A 20,872-nucleotide genomic window follows, 5' to 3' on the forward strand; every position below is an offset into this window, starting at 1 on the left:
AAATGCAATCTGAAATGTATAGTTCAAAAAACTCTTCTGCTTCTCTTATTTAAAAAATATATGTTTTTTAAGTCCAATAATGTTACACTGATGTTTGTTTTAAAATTATTACCTCTTCTATTTAGTACTGTATGTATTAAATAATATTAGCTAGTATGTTTTTCTGGCTTTATAATGTGGTTCAGATTTCGATAAAAAGTTTAGCTGTTTCTATATTGCCTTAAAGTCATGAAACATTTATATTTTTCTTTTTCTTTCTTTCTTTCTTTCTTCTTTCTTTCTTTCTTTCTTTTTTTGAACTGGAATTTCTCTCTTGTTGCCCATGCACTAGCATGATCTCAGCTCACTGCTTAGAAGATGATTCACTCAGAGAACCCACTGTTAGTAAAATATGTCTAGTACCAGATGCTTTTTGATCTTCTAATGACCTATCAAACTACAGGTCTTTTGGCTTTGCAATATATTCAGTTCCACATTTATTCATTTAAGAATTGAAGACTTTTTATATCCCCATTATGTGCCAAGCACTGGGTGGGACACTAGGTAACAGAGATGAACAAACCCTCTTCCCGGGATTTCACAGTGGATGTTAGAATTTAGTGCCATTCAGCTTCATTTGATTCTGCAGTCGTTCCAAAATTTTCCAAGATGATCCTGTCTTCACACATCCTGTTGATTCAACCTCAGAAGCGGTCTCTCTTCACACCTTACTGCTGCCACTCTGCCATCCTCTTTTACCTGGATTTATCTGCCATCATCTCTTACCTGGATTATCTCAGTAGTCTTCTAACTGGCTTTTTTGTTTCCATGTTTGCCTTCTTCAGTCTACTCTCTTTCTCTTTCTTTTTTTTAGATGGAGTCTTGCTTTGTCACCAAGTCTGGAGTGCAATGCCATGATCCAGGCTCACTATAACTTCTGCCTCCTGAGTTCCAGCAACTCTCCTGCATCAGCCTTCCTAGTAGCTGGGATTACAGGCATGAGCCACCATGCCTGGCTAATTTTTTGTATTTTTCGTAGAGACAGGGTTTCATCATGTTGGCCAGGCTGGTCTTGAACTCTTGTTCTCAAGTGATCCACCTGCCTTGGCCACCCAAAGTGTTGGGATTACAGGAGTGAGCCACCGTGCCTGGCCACTCTACCCTCAATACAACAGCTAGTACAATCCTTTCACAGTGGAATCAAGATCATAATTACCTCTCTGTTCAAACTCTCCAGTGGCTTTGTTTTGTACATGACCTGGCCCCTGCTACCTGTCTCACTGTTCTTTCTTCTACTCTCCTGCTTTTCTCCTCTTTATAAACACTGAGCTCGTGTTGTTTCCTTTAGCATGCTAGACAGGCTTGATCCTGTCCTGTCTCTGGGCCTTGCTGTTTCCTCTGCCTGGAACATTCTTCCCCTACTCTCTGCATGGCTCACTCTCTCACTGCTTTGGATTGTGGTTCAAAACTCACTTTATCAAGGGCTTCCAGGCTGCACTGAGACTTTGCTCACTACCTGTGGAGCTCTGTCCTGCAGACCTTGTCTGAGCAATGGATGAATGAAATACTCTTTTACTTACAGAATACAGTGCAAGAATTGGGCTAAGGGGTCCTCAGCTTCTTTTGGAGGGTGATTGCAGCTAATTGACTACAACTCCTTGTTTCTTCTTGCATTTATTCAGTATAGATTTAATAACAGGTTTTAAGTCAACATGGTTGTGAATAATTAACATGGATAATAGAGTGGATTTATGAATCATAAAAACCTTTGGTTCCAAGGCCCAGAATAAATACCATTAACTAGTAATTCTTTTTCACCGTCCTCCGGGAGGGCCATCTAGCACAAAGTTTATATGAGTAAACAGAGTAGAGACAAAGGAATGTGGGGTAAACAGATTTAACTGGGGAAGCTTTTATTATCTTAATTTCCACCTTGTGACTTAAAGCTCTAAGATAAGAACTGGCTGTCTTCAACCCGGCTCATTAAAACATTTTGGCTTTCCAAAAAGATTTGATACTGTAATCTATAACTTCCCTAATATTTCCCTTAATAGTTTGACAGCCACCCTGAGTGAATCCCAACACTGCTCTGCATAAAATATATCCTTAATTTATATTTTCTATTTGATGTCTGACTCCCCTCTGTCCTTCACTAAAATGTAAACTCCATAAGGGAAGGCATTTTGTCTGTTTTGTTTTGTTGTAACCCTAAATACCTAGAAGGTGCTCAGTGAATACTTGTTGGTTGAATGAATAAATCAGCCTATTATTGAGTCAGTCAATGTCTTCTGTAGAAGGAACTTCTCCTACCAGTGGTGCATATCTGTGTGATAGCTGGCGTAGGGAGGGATGTGGTCGGAATGGCTCTGTCTGTGTGGACTAGTTTTTCCTAGCATGATCCCAGCAGGCTCCTATTGGGGCTAAGCCACAATTTCAGTCATATTAGTATCATTCTTTAATCATAAAGCCAGAGGATGAAGATTGGAAGTGATCTGGGAGACTATTCGGTCTACCTTTCTCATGATTTATATGAGAATAACAGAGCCTAGAGAAAGTAAGTTAATTACTCACAATTGTAAAGCTGTAGAGGTCTACTTGAAATTAGGCTTCTGACATCAGATTCTGTAGTCTTTCCTACATGTGTTCCCCTCTGGCTGAGACAGTTCGTGGGCTTTCAGATTTGACAATTTTCTCACCAGTCTCTAAATAGGAGCTTTTATCTGCACATTATAGGTTAGCATAGATGAATCATGACCCTAAAATGTGTGGGAAAATCTCACAGGTTGACCACTGTGAATGGGAACTACCCCAAATGTGTCAGGAGCACCACAGGCATGCTCACTTCTTCACTGGCTGGAGCTGGGTAAGATGGAAAGGAAACCCAAATCAAGGCACTTTGCTGCTTCAGTTCTTTTATTGCATGTCAAAGTCCAATGTGTCTCCATTTAAAGTCAGATTTTTTGATGAATGGTCACACCACCTGCAGGCCCTTTGGGTCAGAAGTTTTGAAATCACTAATTGTTCATTTTCTAGATGGACTTCCATTCTTCAGGCATTTGTGTGTAGCTGGTCAATTGTGAAATTCTCAGAGTGGTGTAGAACCCTCTCTTTTTGGGACAGTTGGTTCTAATTGTGCAGCATGTCCTGAAACTGGCCTATCTCCATCTTCTTTCTTAATGTGTGAGGTCTTTTGTTACGCAGCACAAAGTGAGAGAGGACTCCTAAAGAGGGAGAAAAACTCCTCCAATATTTGCTGAAACATGTGTGTAACCTGAGCAAGATGTAATTGAAATAGCATAAAAAGACTGAAATTTATTTAATTTCTTGCCATCTGGCTTGTGATATATAGTGCCTTCAATTGAGTTTAGAAGAAACTTTGATCATAGGTCAAGAGGTGAGAGAGATGTGTGTGTGTGTGTGTGTGTGTGTGTGTGTGTGTAGAGAGAGAGAGAAAGAAAGAGAGAGAGAGAGAGAGAGAAAGAGAGAGAGAGAGAGAGAGAAAGAGAAAGAGAAAAAGAGAGAGATGAAGTTTTGCTCTATTTCCCAGTCTGAAGTGTAGTGGTGCAATCTCAGCTCACTGCAACCTTGGTTTTTCAGGTTCAAGTGATTCTCCTGCCTCAGCCTCCTGAGTAGCTGGGATCACAGGCATGCACCACCACATCCAGCTAATTTATGTATTTTTAGTAGAGACCGGGTTTCATCAAGTTGGTCAGGCTGGTCTCAAACTCCTGACCTCATGTGACCCACCCACCTTGGCTTCCCAAATTGCTGGGATTATAGGTGTGAGCCACCACACCTGGTCGGATGATTGAGTTTCTTATTATATCTGGGTTTCTGCAGAATTTTAGTGACTGAAGAAAGTACACTAGTGTTAATTTTGTTTTTCTTTATGAAAGAAGTAATTTAATTTTTATATAATTACTTGTCAGTCACGGGAAGGAAAAGTCCGAGTTTTTGTCCACAATGATAAAAATTATTGTTACATTACAGGATGACTCTGTGACTGCCTTTAGGAAAAATCCCTAGTCATATCTTGACCATTTTACTAGCTGTGAGACCGCCATTGTACTGGTTACTGTAACATTTCTTGGTTTTCTTTCTAGACCTCAACTAGTTGCTACTGTCCTCCTGGAATGTCTAGTATAGTAAACACTAAAGGTAAGAGATTACATGTACTTCTTATTATATTTCACTACCTTAAGACATTATGTATCAGCATTCCTGAAATCATACAGAATCATTGCCCAATGTCTTTGTGGGACTTGCAGTTAGTTTCTTGGCTTTTTAAGGTATTTTATTTAATGGACCTTTTTTCCTTTTTCTTTCTTTCTTTTTTTTTAATTTACTGAAAATGTCACATGTGCAATTCCACTTCATTTATGTTTCCAAGGTTTTGCAGAGCCCCTTGTGGAGGATTACACAACAAGTTTAATTCTGCAGGTTTCTTTGAAAATCCCCAAACTGTGTGAGTTTTATACTCTGCTCTTATAAAGCATCTTCTTCTGTATTTTTTCTATAATATACTAAAGTAATTCTGTGCTTATTTTACAGATTTTCAGTCCTTTAAAAGACCATGAAGCCCTGAGAGTAATGTACAGATTCCTGAAATTGAGAGTTAGGATAACAGGGAAGAAGACACATGGCCTGTTCTTGAACGTGGAATGTGAACTCTGCAACATAGACTGTCTCTCATAAGGCCCTTTTCAGCTCAAACAGCAAGGCTCAGACAGCTTGCTCTTGTGCCTAACAGAGAGCCTTCTGTCTGAAAACTGGAGAAAGAGCTCCAGTGAGATTTACTGTGAGGTACTGGTTCAAGTAACTGTGAAAACTGTAAAGTTCCACAGCCTGGCATCTGCAAGGTGAAGATCCAGGAAAGCCCATGGCTTCGTTCAAAGGCATGAGAGCCAGAAAGTCAAGGGCAAGAGAAAACTGGTTCCAGCCCCATTTTCGGCCAGAAAGGGAATTCAATCTTCCTCCACCTTTTGCTCTCTTCTGGCCTGCAGAACATTGGACGAGGCCAGCCCATGATCTTCACTCAGTCCACTGATTCAAATGCTCATCTCCTCCAGAAACATCCTGTAGACACACCCAGAAATTATGCTTTAACAGCCACATGAGCCTCTCGTGGCCCAGTGAAGTTGACACATAAAATTATCACATAAGAACAAACCTTCAAATTCAGGTTGTTTTTGAAGGCCTAAGTATGAAGTTCTAAAAAGCATGTACCTATGAGGTATTAGAATGAATACATCCTTGTTTAATTTCCATAATAGAATATGTAAAGTAATATTTTATTTGTCTTAAATATGTCTTTAATATAAATATACCTATTATGTTCCATCATTTTATAGTATTTTGTGGTTTCAATTCAGTCCAACCTAATGTAACTATAAAAAGTGTATTGAAAAGTTACAGGAAAGGAAAACTAAGACAGGTGCAGCCTTGACTTGAAAGAGTTTACAAATTAGGAAGAAATACATGTGCACAGAAGGCCTTGATATAGACAATGCTTGTCAGAGTATTCTAAAAAAGGTCTTCCCAAAACAGCTCTGATTATGAAAAATGTCCAAGGTCTCCACATTGTCTGCAAGAGAAGACCTAACCCCATAGACTTTCCTACAGAGACATTTGCCATCAGAATTCATTTTCCCTCTTCATCTTCTGTTTCCTCCTAATGTACATTCAGGACCCTTTAGCTTTTAGTCATACCCACACCCACTCAGATTTCTCAAAAATCGTGTTCTCCCATGTGTCCTTGTGTGTTTAATGTGATTTCTTTACTCTAGAATTCTTGTTTTCTTTTCTACCCTGAGCATTCATCAAAACTTATTTAAATGTCAACTCTCTGCTCAGCATCTCCCACTTCTCCAGGCAGGGTTTGTGTTTTCCTCTCTGGCACTTCATGGACACACTGTGTGTACCTATTACAGATTTTCAATACAAAATTACAATAATTCATGTACTCATCTGCTTTGCTTGACTGAGAAATCCTTGGGCCCAGCCTCTCTACTCACCTGAAGTTCTCTGAGGAGCCTGGGTGCACCCTAAAGATGCAAGGTGGGAGAATGGGGTGAGCACACAGGTGAAGGGGCCTCAAAAGTAACCTTATTTCTTTCTCTTTGATATTACAAGTAATATTTCTCCCTAAGATATTACAAATAATATCACAAAGTGTTCAAACATACTCTACATCAGCTACGACATTAGGAGTAATATCTCTTTAAAATATACACCCATATCAACCCGAAGGTGATATTCGGAGTAATATCTCTTTAAAATGTACACCCACATTAACCACTGGCCATAGAGCGAGTAATATCACCCAGGTTCCCCCTGAATATTACGAACCATATCACAGAGGAGTGACCATACCTGTGACTCGTATCGCTCCCTAAGATATGAATAATATCACAGGGTGTACACAAATACTTTACACACACTTTGATATTACGAGTAATGACATGCTGAATATCACAAACAAGATAAAAAAGTGTTGAAACATACTCTACAACAACTAAGATATTAGGAGTAATATCTCTTTAAAACATACAACCACACCCATGCAACCTGGATATTAGGCGACATATCTCTTTAAAGTATACACCCAGAGCAAGCCGCAGCCAGAGGGTGAGTTATATTTCTCCAGCCTCCCGTGGATATTATGAACCCTCTGGCTAAGGGGCCGTGCCCACAACCCCATCAGAGGGGGAGTAATATTCCTCCAGCCCCGCTGTACACACAGCCCCCACTGGAGGGCGAGCAATATCACCGAGGCCCCCATTGTATACTACAAACCCTCTGGCTAGGGGACTGTTTCCACAGCCCCCACAACAGGGCGAGTAGCAGCACCCGGCCCCCTCCTCCGGCTGCTACAAATCGGCTATTTAGAAAAATTGGAGTAATATGATACGGGGAACCATATCATAAGGAGAAGATAATGTTAATTTGGTTTTCTTTTATATTGGGCACAATAACACTAGTTCTAGTTACACCTCTGCAATATTGACAAAAATATCATCCTCGCCCCTATACACATTAGAATTGAAATCACAGGGGGGATTCATTCTTGCAATATTTAATTCGATATAATCATTTTTTCTGTGGACATTAGTTACCATATAAGAGGGTGGTGTACACCTCTTGCCATATTGAGAGTATTACCATATGGGCAGTAACATCATCCTCTCCTTCCCTGGATATTAAGAGCAATATCACAGTACAGGTGTACAGCCTCAACCACATTGTAAGTGATATCATCTCTCATTCCCTAGATATAAGAAACAATATCACTGGGGGTTTGTGCACTTCCTGAGATATTTGGAGTCATATCTTCTCCGTTTTTGGATATTAGAAACGATATTACAGTGATTATACCCTCTCCCCAGGATATTAGAAACTATATCACAGAAGAGTTTCAATATCACCACCTGTGATATTGGAACAATCACAGAGTGTACACCTGCCTTCACAATGAGAGTAATATCTACTTAGGACATGATGGATAATATAACAAAATGTACAGTCATGGGTATATACCCACTTTGATATTAGGAGTAATTTCCATGTAATATACTAAAAATAATATCTCAGAATATACTCATAAAGTGTACATTTATTGGCATACAACAAAAAATGTATATAATATGTACCATATGTACATTTACTATGATGTACTTATGTGTACAAAATACATATGTACAATAAATGTAAATAATGAATGCAATATGGACATAAAATGTCCATAGTGTATACACATACACATGTACATAATGTGTACAATATGTACATTTGTTGTAATATTACAATGATATAATATATAATCCCAGTATATATAATACATATCACAGTAAATGTACATATTGTACACATTATGTACATATGCATTTATTGTGATTTACAATATGACAAAGTGTACATAATGTGCACACATCATGTATATATGTACTATATGTACACGTGTAAATATGTGTGCACATTGTGTACATTACATACACGTGGTGCATAGTATGTAGATATGTACAGTACATGTGTACATATATGTACACATTGTGTAGATATGTACCATTTGTACACAAGTATATCATATGTACAATATGTACACGGGTACAATATGTACACACATGGGTGTATAAACATTTTGAAAATAGTAATTTTTATCTAATATACTAAAAATAATATCCCAGAATGTACTCAAAATGTGTACATTTATTGGTATGTTGCAATAAATGTACATAATATCTACAATATGTACATTTACTGTGATGTACACATGTGCACACAATATGTATGTAGATGAAATGTAGATAATCTGTAAAATATGTAAATTTATATTTATATAATGTGTACACAATACATAGGTACATAACACATACAATATGTACATTTATTGAAATAGTGAAATCATAGATATAATCACAATAACATATAACCACGAAAATATATATCTAATACATAATATCACAAGAAACGTACATATGTACACGTTATGTACATATGTATGTGTACATACGTACATATACAGTTATTGTGATAACACCATATGTCCACGTGTACATAATGTACACACTATGTACATACATACTATATGTACATGAGTATATGGAGATGCACATTATGTACACATGTAGAAATAGGTGAAAACCATGTACATATGCAAAGCATGTAGCAGCCCTCCCACCCCGGCCCACCCTGTCTGCTAGAAACTCCTGGCTAAGGAGCAGTAACCACAGTCCCCACCAGAGGTCCCCGGCCCACCCTGGCTTCTAGGGAACAGCTATTTTGAAAATGTGGTGTAATATGATGCTGGGAACCATATGATAGGGAGGTGTTAATCTTATTCTGGTTTTTATTTATATTAGGCACAATAACACTAGCTCTAGTTACACCTCGGCGATATTGACAAAAATGTCATCCTCACCAACCTTAACATTAGAACTGAAAGCACGGAAGGGTTTCACCCCTTGCAGTGTTTAATTCAATACAATTGTTTTTATTGTGGACATTAGAGACCGTATCAGAGCGTGGTGTACACCTCTTGCCATATTCAGAGTATTTCCACAAGGGCAGTAACATTATCCTCTCCTTCCCTAGATATTAGGAACAATATCAAAGGACAGCCATACAGCCCCAGTCACATCATGAGTAATATCATCTGTAATCCCCTAGTTATTAGGAACAATATCACTGGGGGCTTGTGTGCTTCCTGACATATTTGGAGTAATATCCTCTCCGTTTTTGGGTATTAGAAACAACACTACATTGGTGGTGTACACTTCCTCTGATATTCAGGGTAGGATCATCCTCTGTCCCCAGGATATTAGAAACTACATCACAGAAGCGATGTACTTTGCCTGTGATATTAAAACAATCACAGAGTGTACACTTCCTTTCACATCATGTACTTAATATATGATGAATAATATCACAAAATGAACACACATGGTTGTAAACCCACTTTAATATTGGAAGAAATTTGTATCTAATATACTAAAAATGATAACCCAGAATACACTCATAATGTGTATACTTACTGGGATATTACAATAAATGTATATAATATGTACCATATGTACATTGACTGTGATATAACTGTACACAACACATATGTATAATAAATGTACATAATGTGTACAATATGTACATTTACATGTACATAATATGTACCCAATAGGCATGTACATAATGTGTACAGAATAGGTATGTACATAATGTGCAAAATATGTACATTTATTGTAAAATCACAATAATATATAATCACAACAGTATATGTAATCACAATACATATATAATACATATCAAAATAAATGTACATATTGTACACATTATGTACATATACATTTATTGTCATATTACAGTCTGTACACATGTACATCATGTAAAATATGATGTACAGATGTACAATATATACACGTGTACATAAATGTGCACAATATGTAGATATGTACACTATGTACATGTGTACACATATGTACATATTATGTAGATATGTACCATCTGTACACGAGTACATAATATGCACAATATGTACATGTGTAAAATATGTGCACAAATGGGTGTATACACACTTGGATGACAGGAGTCATTTCTATCTAATATACCAAAAATAATATCCCAGAATGTACTCATAATGTGTACATTTATTGGCCTATTGCAATAAATGTATATCATAGGTACAGTATGTATATATACTCTGATGTAGATATGTGTACACAATACACATGTAGAAAAATGTACATATTCTGTAAAATATGTACTTCTATATATAATTTGTACATAAAGTGTAGGTACATAATGTGTACAATATGTACATTTCTTGAAATATCAGTGATATCATATATATAATCACAATAACATAAAATCACAATAGTGTATATATAATGCATAATATCGCAATAAAAGTACATATTGTACACATGAGGTACATATGTATTGTGTACATATTATATACATATATATTGACTGTGATAACACCATATGTACATGTGAACAAATACGTGCCCACTATGTAAATTATGTACACATGTAGAAATCTGTAAAAACTATGTACCTATGCACAGTACCCTAGCACACAGCTTCAGCCAGAGGACCCATAGCAGCCCCCAGGCCCACCCTGGCTGCTTAGCGACCTAATGGCTAGGGGGGTAAGCCCACAACCCCTGCCAGAGGGCCCATAGCAGCCCCAGGCCCACTCTGACTGCTTAGGGTCCCCCTGGTTGGGGGGCTGTGCCCACAGGCCCTTCCAGAGGGCCCATAGCAGCCCCCAGGCCCACCCTGGCTGCTTAGTGACCCCCTGGCTAGGGAGCTGTGCCCACAGCCCCCACTAGAGGGCCCATAGCAGCCCCCAGGACCACCCTGGCTTCTTAGGGACCCCCTGGCTAAGGGGCTGTGCCCACAGGCCCCACCAGAGGGCTCATAGCAGCCCCCCAGGTCCACCCTGGCTGCCTGGGGACTCCCTGGCTAGGGACCTGTGCCCACAGAACCCACCAGAGGGCCCATAGCAGCCCCCAGGCCCACCCTGGCTTCTTAGGGACCCCCTGGTTAAGTGGCTGTGCCCACAGGCCCCGCCAGAAGGCTCATAGCAGCCCCCAGGTCCACCCTGGCTGCCTGGGGACCCCCTGGCTAGGGGCCTGTGCCCACAGAACCCACCAGAGGGCCGATAGCAGCCCCCAGGCCCACCCTGGGTGCTAGGGACCGGCTATTTTGAAAATATGGTGTAGTGTGATTCTGGGAACCATATCATAGGGAGATGATAATTCTATTCTTTTTTTTCCATATTAGGCACGATAACACTAGCTCTAATTATACCTCTGCGATAGTGACAAAAATGTCACCCTCACCCCCCCTTGACATTAGAATTGAAAGAACATGGGGTTTCACTCCTTGCAATGTTTAATTCAATATAATTGTACCTTTGTGGACATTGGTGACCATATCAGAGCATGGTGTACACCTCTTGCCATATTCAGAGTGTTTCCATATGGGCAGCAACATTTTCCTCTCCTTCCCTGGATATTAGGAACAATATCCCAGGACCGGCGTACAGCCCCAGTCACATCGTGAGTAATGTCATCTGTAATCCCCTATTTATTAGGAACAATGTGACTAGGGGCTTGTGCCCTTTCTGAGATATTTGGAGTAATATTCTCTCTGTTTTTGGTATTAGAAACAATACTACACTGGTGGTGTACGCTTCCTGTGATATTCAGCGTGTAATCATCCTTTGTCCCTCGGATATGATTAACTACATCACAGAAGCATTGTACATTGCCTGTGATATTGGAACAATCACAGAGTGTACACTTGCTTTCACAATGAGAGTAATGCCTACTTAGGATATGATGGATAATATCACAAAATGGACACACATGGGTGTATACCCACTTTGATATTGGAAATAATTTTTGTCTAATATACTGAACATAATGTCCCAGAATATACTCATGATGTGTACACTTATTTGGATACTATAATAAATGTATATAATATGTACCATACGTACATTTGCTGTCATGTACATATGTGTGCACAATACATACGCACAATAAATGTACATAATGTGTACAATATGTACATTTACATGCACATAATATTACACAATAGGTATGTACATAATGTGTACAATATGTACATTTATTGTAATATCATAATGACATATATATAAAATCACAACAGCAAATGTAATCACAATACATATATAATACATAATATCAAAATAAATGTACATATTGTACACATTATGTACATATACATTTATTGTCATATTACAGCCTGTACACATGTACATCATGTAAAATATGATGTACAATATGTACACGTGTACATAAGTGTGCACGGTACATATTGTACATATTATGTAGATATGTACCATCTGTACATGAGTACATGATATGCACAATATGTACACATGTAAAATATGTGCACACATGGGTGTATACACACTTGGATGACAGGAGTCATTTCTATCTAATATACCAAAAATGATATCCCAGAATGTACTCATAATGTGTACATTTATTGGCATATTGCAATAAATGTATATCATAGGTACACTATGTACATATACTCTGATGTAGATATGTGTACACAATACACATGTAGAGCAAATGTACATAATCTGTAAAATATGTACTTTTATATTTATATAATGTGTACACAATGTGAGGGACATAATGTGTACAATATGCACATTTCTTGAAATATCAGTGATACATATAATCACAATAACATAAAAATCACAAGTGTATATATAATGCATAATATCACAATAAAAGTACTTATTGTACACATGAGGTACATATGCATTGTGAACATATTATGTACATATATATGGATTGTGCTAACACCATATGTACACGTGAACAAATACATGCCCACTATGTAAATTATGTACACATGTAGAAATACGTAAAAACTATGTACCTATGCACAGCACGCTAGCACACAGCCCCCACCAGAGGGACCATAGCAGCCACCAGGCCCACCCTGGCTGCTTAGAGACCCCCTGGCTAGGGGGCTGTGCCCACAGGCCCCTCCAGAGGGTACATAGCAGCCCCCAGGTGCACCCTGGCTGCTTAGGAACCCCCTGGCCAGAGGGCTGTGCCCACAGGCCCTGCCATAGGGCTGGTAGCAGTCCCAAGGCCCACCCTGGCTACTTACGGACACCCTGGCTAGAAGGCTGTGCCCACAGGCCCCACCAGAGGGCCCCTAGCAGCCCCCAGGCCCACCCTGGCTTCCTAGGGACCCCCTGGCCAGGGGGCTGTGCCCACAGCCCTGCCAGAGGGCCCATAGCAGCCCCAAGCCCACCCTGGCTGCTTAGGGATCCCCTGGCTAGGGGGCTGTGCCCACAGCCCCTGCCAGAAAACTCATAGCAGCCCCCAGGCCCATGCTGGCTGCTTAGAAATCCCCAGGCATGGGGGCTGTGCCCACAGCCCCCACCAGAGTGTCCATAGCAGCCCTCATGCCCACCCTGGATGCTTAGGGATGCCTGGGCTAGAAGGCTGTGCCCACAGCCCCTGCCTGAGGGCCCATAGCAGCCCCCAGGCCCACCCTGGCTGCTAAGGGACCCCCTGGCTAGGGGCTGTGCCCACAGCCCTTACCAGAGGGCTTGTAGAAGCCCCTAGGCCCACCCTGGCTGCTAGGGACTGGCTATTTTGAAAATATGGTGTAATATGATTCTGGGAACCATATCATAGGGAGATGGTAATGTTATTCTGTTTTTTTATATATATTAGGCACAATAACACTAGCTCTAGTTACACCTCTGTGGTATTGACAAAAATGTCATCCTCACCCCCCTTGACATTTGAATTGAAAGCACAGGGGGGTTTCACCCCTTGCAATGTTTAATTCAATATAACTGTTATTTTGTGGACATGAATGACCATATCAGAGTGTGGTTTACACCTCTTGCCGTATTCAGAGTGTTTCCATAAGGACAGCAACATTCTCCTCTCCTTCTCTGGATATTAGGAACAATATCACAGGACCGGCATACAGCCCCAGTCACATCGTGAGTAATGTCATCTGTAATCCCCTAGGTATTAGAAACAATATCACAGGGGGCTTGTGTGCTTTCTGAGATATTTGGAGTAATATTCTCTCCGTTTTTGAATATTAGAAACAATACTACAGTGGTGGTGTACACTTCCTGCGATATTCAGGGTATGGTCATCCTTTGTCCCTCGGATATGATTAACTACATCACAGAAGCATTTTACTTTGCCTGTGATATTGGAACAATCACAGAGTGTACACTTGCTTTCACAATGAGAGTAATACCTACTTAGGATATGATGGATAATATCACAAAATGGACACACATGGGTGTATACCCATTTTGATATTAGGAGTGATTTTTTTCTAATATACTAAAAATAATATCCTGGAATATACTTATAATGTGTATGTTTTTTGGAATATTACAATAAATGTATATTGTATGTACCATATGTACATTTACTGTGATGTACAATGTGTACAAAATACCTATACACAATAAATTTACATAATCTGTACAATATGTACATTTATATGTACATAATGTGTATGATATGTACATTTATTTTAATGTCACAATGATACCATATATGAAATCACAAAAAATATATATATAATACGTAGTATCACAGTAAATGTACAGATTGTACACATTATGTACATATAATTTATTTTGGCATTTCAATATGTAAACGTACATAATGTACACAGTATCTACATATGTACTATATAGACACGTGTACATATGTGTGCACATTGTGTACATTATGTACAGATGTATCATATATACACGTGTACATAATGTGCACATTATGTAGAGATGTACATTATGTACACGTATACATAATATACACAGTATATTCACGTATGCATAATGTACAGACTATGTACAGATGTACCATATATACACGTGTACATAATGTGCACATTATGTAGAGACATACAGCATGTGCACATTTGCATGATGTTTACATTAGGTACAGATATACAGTATGTGCACATGTACGTGTAGTTGCACACTGTGTACATGTAGGTGCACCTTATGTGCATATGCACAGCCCCCCAGCCCAGTGAGCAAGAGGACGCTGCATTGTCCTAGTTGCCAGCAGGGGGCATCTTGCCACTGCAGTGTGAGCAAGAGGGCCCTGCAGTAGTCCTCCACCAGGAGGGGGCACCCAAGCCCGCCGTTTCAGATTCCTGAGGCTCCGCCGCAGATGTGCGTCCGGTCACAGTGCCGCCCTTTGTCGCGTCACAGCGGTCTGCAGAGTTGCGTTCTCCTTAGTGTAGATCTGGGGGCGCTTCGAGGATGGAGCTGCCTCCTGTTCAGCACAGACCTTGGGGCTTGTGTCTTACTGGGAGAGGGCCTTGCAGTGGCCCTAGTCGCCAGAAGAGGGCGGGGGCACATCACCGGGAGCAAGAGGGCACTGCACTGCCCATCCGCCAGCAGGGGGCGCCCGAGCCCGCCTTTTCAGACGGTGTCACGGTACCAGCGTGCATTGCATCTCGGCGGTCTGCAGAGTTTCATTGTCCCATTGCAGACCTGGGGGACACTGCGAGGATGGAGCTGTGTTCTCCACAGCATAGACCTAGTGGGCAAAGCCTCACTTTGGGACAAGTCTAGGCCGTGTCCACAGTGAGTAAAATCTTTCCTGTTTGCACTAGTAAGATCTCGGTGTGGAAACCTGGACCCCAAAAACCCCTCTGAATCCTGAGCACCGAGGTTCTCCCAAGCCAAGGCCACGCGGCTGCAGTGCGAGGTGCACACCGCAGCCTCAGAATACAAATGGAGCGTTCCTAAGGCAGATATGACATCCGAAATGCCAATACAACACCCGCAGCGCTCATGTAGAAAACAGCTGTGATGCTCATGCAGGGCCTCAGTCCACAATGTTACTATATAATCCGCACTGCCCATGCGGCCGGGCCCATACAGCAGTCTGAATTGTCAACACTGACTTGTCAGTGCAAACGCAGAAACTAACGTATGGTTAGGGCTTAGGGTGAGGATCAGGGCTAGGGGTTAGGGTTAGAGTTGGGGGTTACCGGTTATGTGTTAGGATTTAGGGGCTAGAAGAATTTTAGGCAAAATAAACAGTTTATTTAAGCAAAGGAATGATTCGTGAATCACACCTGAAGCACCAGAACACAAAGCAGGGCTTGGGGCTTCGAGCTCTTAGCGGTGGCAGCTAAGTGAGGTTTCTCCTTGGCTCCAGCTAGGCGACCACCTGTTGGTGGGATGCTTCCCTCAGCGTCCTTAATCATACAGCCAGCTGGCGGCTGGGCTTATTGTCATTCACTGGGTGGTTTGCTAATGTTTTGAAGTCAGTTTTAATGCCTCCAATTCGGTTTCTGTTTGCTTTGCAATACCTCAGGCTAACGGCTTCCTCCTGTTTTGCTTTAACATGTCAAAACCATACTTCATTTTCATTTTACTTTACTGGCATTAATAGAAGTAAATTCACATTTATGTTGTTCAGAAAGTCAGTTTAATTGGCAACCTATTTGTGATGGTGCGTAAAATAATGTCTGTTCATCATTAGCATCTTAGGTTAGATGAAATATGTTAACTCTATTAAGCTTTTTTATTAAACCATAACGGGAGTTGAGTTTCTTTTTCTTTTTTTTTTTTTTTTTCTCTCTTAGGCTTTAATCATTTAAAATACACTCAAGCATCTCCTAATGATGTGAATTCTTTCTGAGAAATTTGTCCTTGGTGATTTCATTCTTGTCCGAACACCATAGAGTGTCCTTTAAAATCATAGCTGGTGTAGCCCACTCCACACATAAGTTATATGGTGTCGCCTATTGCTCCCATGCTACAAACCTGTATGGCATATCTCTGTACTGAATGCTGTAGTCAACTGTCACACCATGGCGACTGCAGATTGTGATCCCAAAATACGTGAGTCAGGTCTCAGCCAATTTAGAACGCTTCTTTTGCCAAGGTTAAGGACATGCCCATGACACAGCCTCAGGAGATCCTGACAACATGGGCCCGAGGTGGTCAGGGTAAAGCTTGCTTTTATACATTTTAGAGAGACAGGAGACACCAATCAATGTGTGTAAGATGTACAGTCTTTTGGTTCAGTAAGGTGGAACAACCGGAAGTAGGAAGTGGGGGTGCTTCTGGGTCAGAGGTAGATAAAACAAAAGGTTGCATCCTTTTGAATCCTTGATCAGCCTTCCACTGAATACAATTTAGTCTGGTTCAGTGAATCTGCATTTTCACATATACAGTAGGGCAGAGGAATGGTGTGATCTTGGCCCACCACAACCTCTGCCTCCCAGGTTCGAGCGATTGTCTTTCCTCAGCCTCCCGAGCAGCTGGGATCACAGGCATGCACCACCATGCCTGGGTAACTTTTATATTTTTAGTAGAGATGGGCATCCACCATGGCTTTTGCTGTGGTTATCTGTTCAGATATTTATCCAGTTTTAAAATCACATATGTATTGTGTAAAATCTTCTCACGTCTGTCTTGTCTTTTTGTTTTATCTACAGTTTTTCACAGTAGAATATGTAGTTTTATAAAGTCTGTTATCAATATTTTCGTGAATTGGCATTTGATGTTGTGTATTAAAACTCAACACCGGCCAGGCACGGTGGCTCAAGCCTGTAATCCCAGCACTTGGGGAGGCCGGGGTGGATCACGAGGTTAAGAGATCGAGACCATCCAGGTCAACATGGTGAAACCCCGTCTCTACTAATTAAAAAAAATAAACAATAAATTAAAAAAAAAAAAAAAAACTCAACACCAAACCCAATGTCATCTAGATTTTCTTTTAGATTTTTTATAGTTTTGTATTTCATATTACAGTCTCTGGACTATTTTGAGTAGGTTTTTGTTTTTCTTATTTCGTGTATATAGTCATTTCATTCTACATGGCTTCCAAAGTCTTCTGTCACCATTTTTGGGAAGAATATGGCTACAGTGGGCTTCATTTTGGCTTGAGTTTCCAAAATTATTACATTGAAGAAACTGAATATTGAATTTTGTAGGTATTTCAGGACAGCCAGGTGGGGGTGCACATCTGCTGAGAAACTGAGCAAGAGTGTCTGGGCTGAGCTCTGGTGCCACCAAAGGGTATGTGAACTCACTCCTGACCAACTTCCCTCTGAGGTGCCAGGGCAGCACGAGGGTTGTGTCAACTAAGTCTTCTTCATTAATGAGTAAAAAGCTTCCTTTTCACAGCTGTGAGTGCAGAGAAGAGAGTCTTTAGAGTACTCAGCAAAGAAATTCATCTAGAAAAATGAAATCCCCAAATCCCATTATTACAGCTACACCCTGATATCATTGTCAACATCCAGACACAGTGGCTGCTAAGATATGTTCTCACAGTGGCCTGTAATATAATAATCACACCATGTCCTAACATTGCTATGATATTCATACCATGCCCTAACACCAATATAATACCCACACCATACTCTAACACTAATCTGATATCCACACCGTTGCTTCTAGTACTAATGTAATACTATCCACATGGTTTCCTGATGTTAATGTAATATCTGCACTGTTCTCCATCACCAGTATAATATATACACCATGTCCTAACACTAATATCCACACTGTGCCGTAACACTAATGTTTCCACACAGTAGCCTCTAATACTAGTAAGTATAATGATACCTACTAAGTGGAGTCTGTTGACATTGAGGCTTTTATAAGGGTTCACAGCTTTGGATGAAGCGTAGCCTCTATAGTGGATTTTGGTGATGTCTCTGCTTTTCTGGCATATTATTGATATGGTTGTTTTAAAAAGTAATTTACTTTTTAATAATGTCATACTTCTAGGAAACTTCCAGTAGCAGTGCAAAATATAACCTGTTTCTTTTCTTAGAGTCCCCAGCAGTTATTGCTGTACCAGATTTGCAGTGTCCCACAAAATACTCCGGTATATTTTACCCAAAGCATGGAAACTCTCCTAGGTTACGGCCACATAACCCCTAGATCAGGAAATCAGCACAGTTCCTACGTGATAATTCAGTTCACAAACTCATTTCACTTTTACCTCCTGCCCCGCTTGGGAGTATAATGTGTTTTTTCATTTTGATCCAGTTTTCCTGACACTGTTCCCAAGACTTTCCTGCATATTCATGATCTTGACACATTTAAAGAGCATACAAGTTTTTGTTTGAACACCTGTTTTCAGGTCTTTGGGGTATACAGCTAGGAATGGAATCACTGAATCATACGGTAAATCTACTTGCAACCGTTTGAAGAAACTTCAAATTATTTGTCACATATGCTGCACCATTTCATATTGTCACAAGCAGTGTTTCATAGTTCAAGTTTCCACACAGCTTTTTAGTATCACTATTCTAATGTGAGTTAAGGGGTATCTCTTTGTGGTTTTAATTATGACCAATGACATTAAGCATCTCTCAAGTGCTTGCTGGTGAAGTGTGTATTAAAGTGCTTCATTAGTTTTTAGATTGGATTGTCTTTGTTGTTGAATTTAAAAGTTATTTATACATTCTGGATAACAGGCACTTATGAAGAATCTACTGTGCAGATTTTTTCTTCCATTCTGTGGGTTACTGGAACATAATAAGAGTTTGTGTGTGGTCTCTGCCCCAGTGTCCTGAGGCAAAGTGCTAAGCCTTTGTAATGTATGAAGTGATGTGTCTTTGTATGCTAATGAGATGACTGATGGCTGGGGGCACCTGGACAGCCTCAGTGCGGCTGGTTGCCAAAGGAACCAACCTTGCCATTAGAGGATTTGAAATTTCAGCCTCCCTCCCATCTCTGTGAAAGTTAGAGGTGCTGATGGTTGAGTTGAATCGAAAGGCACTGTTGGGAACGTGCTAACACAGTGGTCCGCAAGCTTTTTGGCACCAGGGACTGGTTTTCTGGAACACAGTTTTTCTATGGACAAGGGTGGGGTGCGTGGATTTGGGATGATTCAAACGCATTGTGTTTATTGTACATTTATTATGATTACACTGTAATATGTAATGAAATAATGATTTCGGATTGTCTTCCTGCAACTGGACAGTTTCATCTGGGGGTGATGGGAGACAGTGACAGATCATCATACATTAGATTCTCATAAGGAGCATGCAGCCCAGATCCCCCGCCTGTGCAGCTCACAATAGGGTTTGTGCTTCTATGAGAATCTAATGCCACTGCTGATCTGTCAGAAGGCAGAGTTCAAGCGGTGATGCATGTGATGGGGAGTGGCTATAAACACAGGTGACACAATGCTTGCCAGTCCTCCTCTCACCTCCTGCTGCATGGTCCAGTTCCTGAGAGGCTACAGACTGGTACCCGTCTGTGAGCTGGGCATTGATGACACCTGCTCTAACAGACCAGGTCCTTGTCCTCATGCAGAAAGCCAAGATGATAAGCATGACAACATTTTGGTCAAGCTAGAAAAAAATCATCATTGCAAGCTGGGCACGGTGAGTCATGCCTGTAATCCCAGCACTTTGGGAGGCCAAGGTGAGTGGATCATGAGGTCAGGAGTTTGAGACCAGCCTGGCCAAACTAAAATACAAGTCTTAGCCAGGTGTGATAGCATGCGTTATAATCCCAGCTACTCAGGAGGCTGAGGTAGGAGAATCACTTGAACCCGGGAGGCGCAAGTTGCAGTAAGCCAAGATCATGCCACTGCACTCCAGCCTGTGCTGCAGAGCAAGAGTCCATCTCATAATGAGACTCTTCAAACTCAAGTTACCTGGGCTTGCCCCTCCAACCTATCATTTTGTCACCCCACGGACCAAGCCACACTCCCCCTTGTACTGAAGAACCTGGGCAAACTGTGTATTTGAAAAACACTCACTTAGTGGTAAAAAGCCTAGCCTATGGCGTTGGACTGCCCAGGTCCAAATCCCAGCCCCAGCACTGACTAACTGGTTGTTCTAACAAGTAGATCATCTCTCTCAGCCTCCG

The 20,872-nt window shown here is 40.7% G+C and overlaps 1 protein-coding gene across 1 annotated transcript in view; it reads left to right on the forward strand.

Annotated features, from left to right (window-relative positions):
• Positions 1 to 15,217: 15,217 nt before the first annotated feature.
• The window catches only part of UPF2 (UPF2 regulator of nonsense mediated mRNA decay), a 167,226-nt gene continuing 161,571 nt past the window's right edge, over positions 15,218 to 20,872 (forward strand). The window contains exon 1 of the mRNA XM_035306679.3: positions 15,218 to 15,607. The gene's annotated coding sequence lies outside the window, so the exon portion shown is untranslated. The remainder of the gene's footprint in view (positions 15,608 to 20,872) is intronic.

Source organism: Callithrix jacchus, chromosome 7 (genome assembly GCF_049354715.1).
Source record: "Callithrix jacchus isolate 240 chromosome 7, calJac240_pri, whole genome shotgun sequence".
Lineage (NCBI taxonomy): Eukaryota > Metazoa > Chordata > Mammalia > Primates > Cebidae > Callithrix > Callithrix jacchus.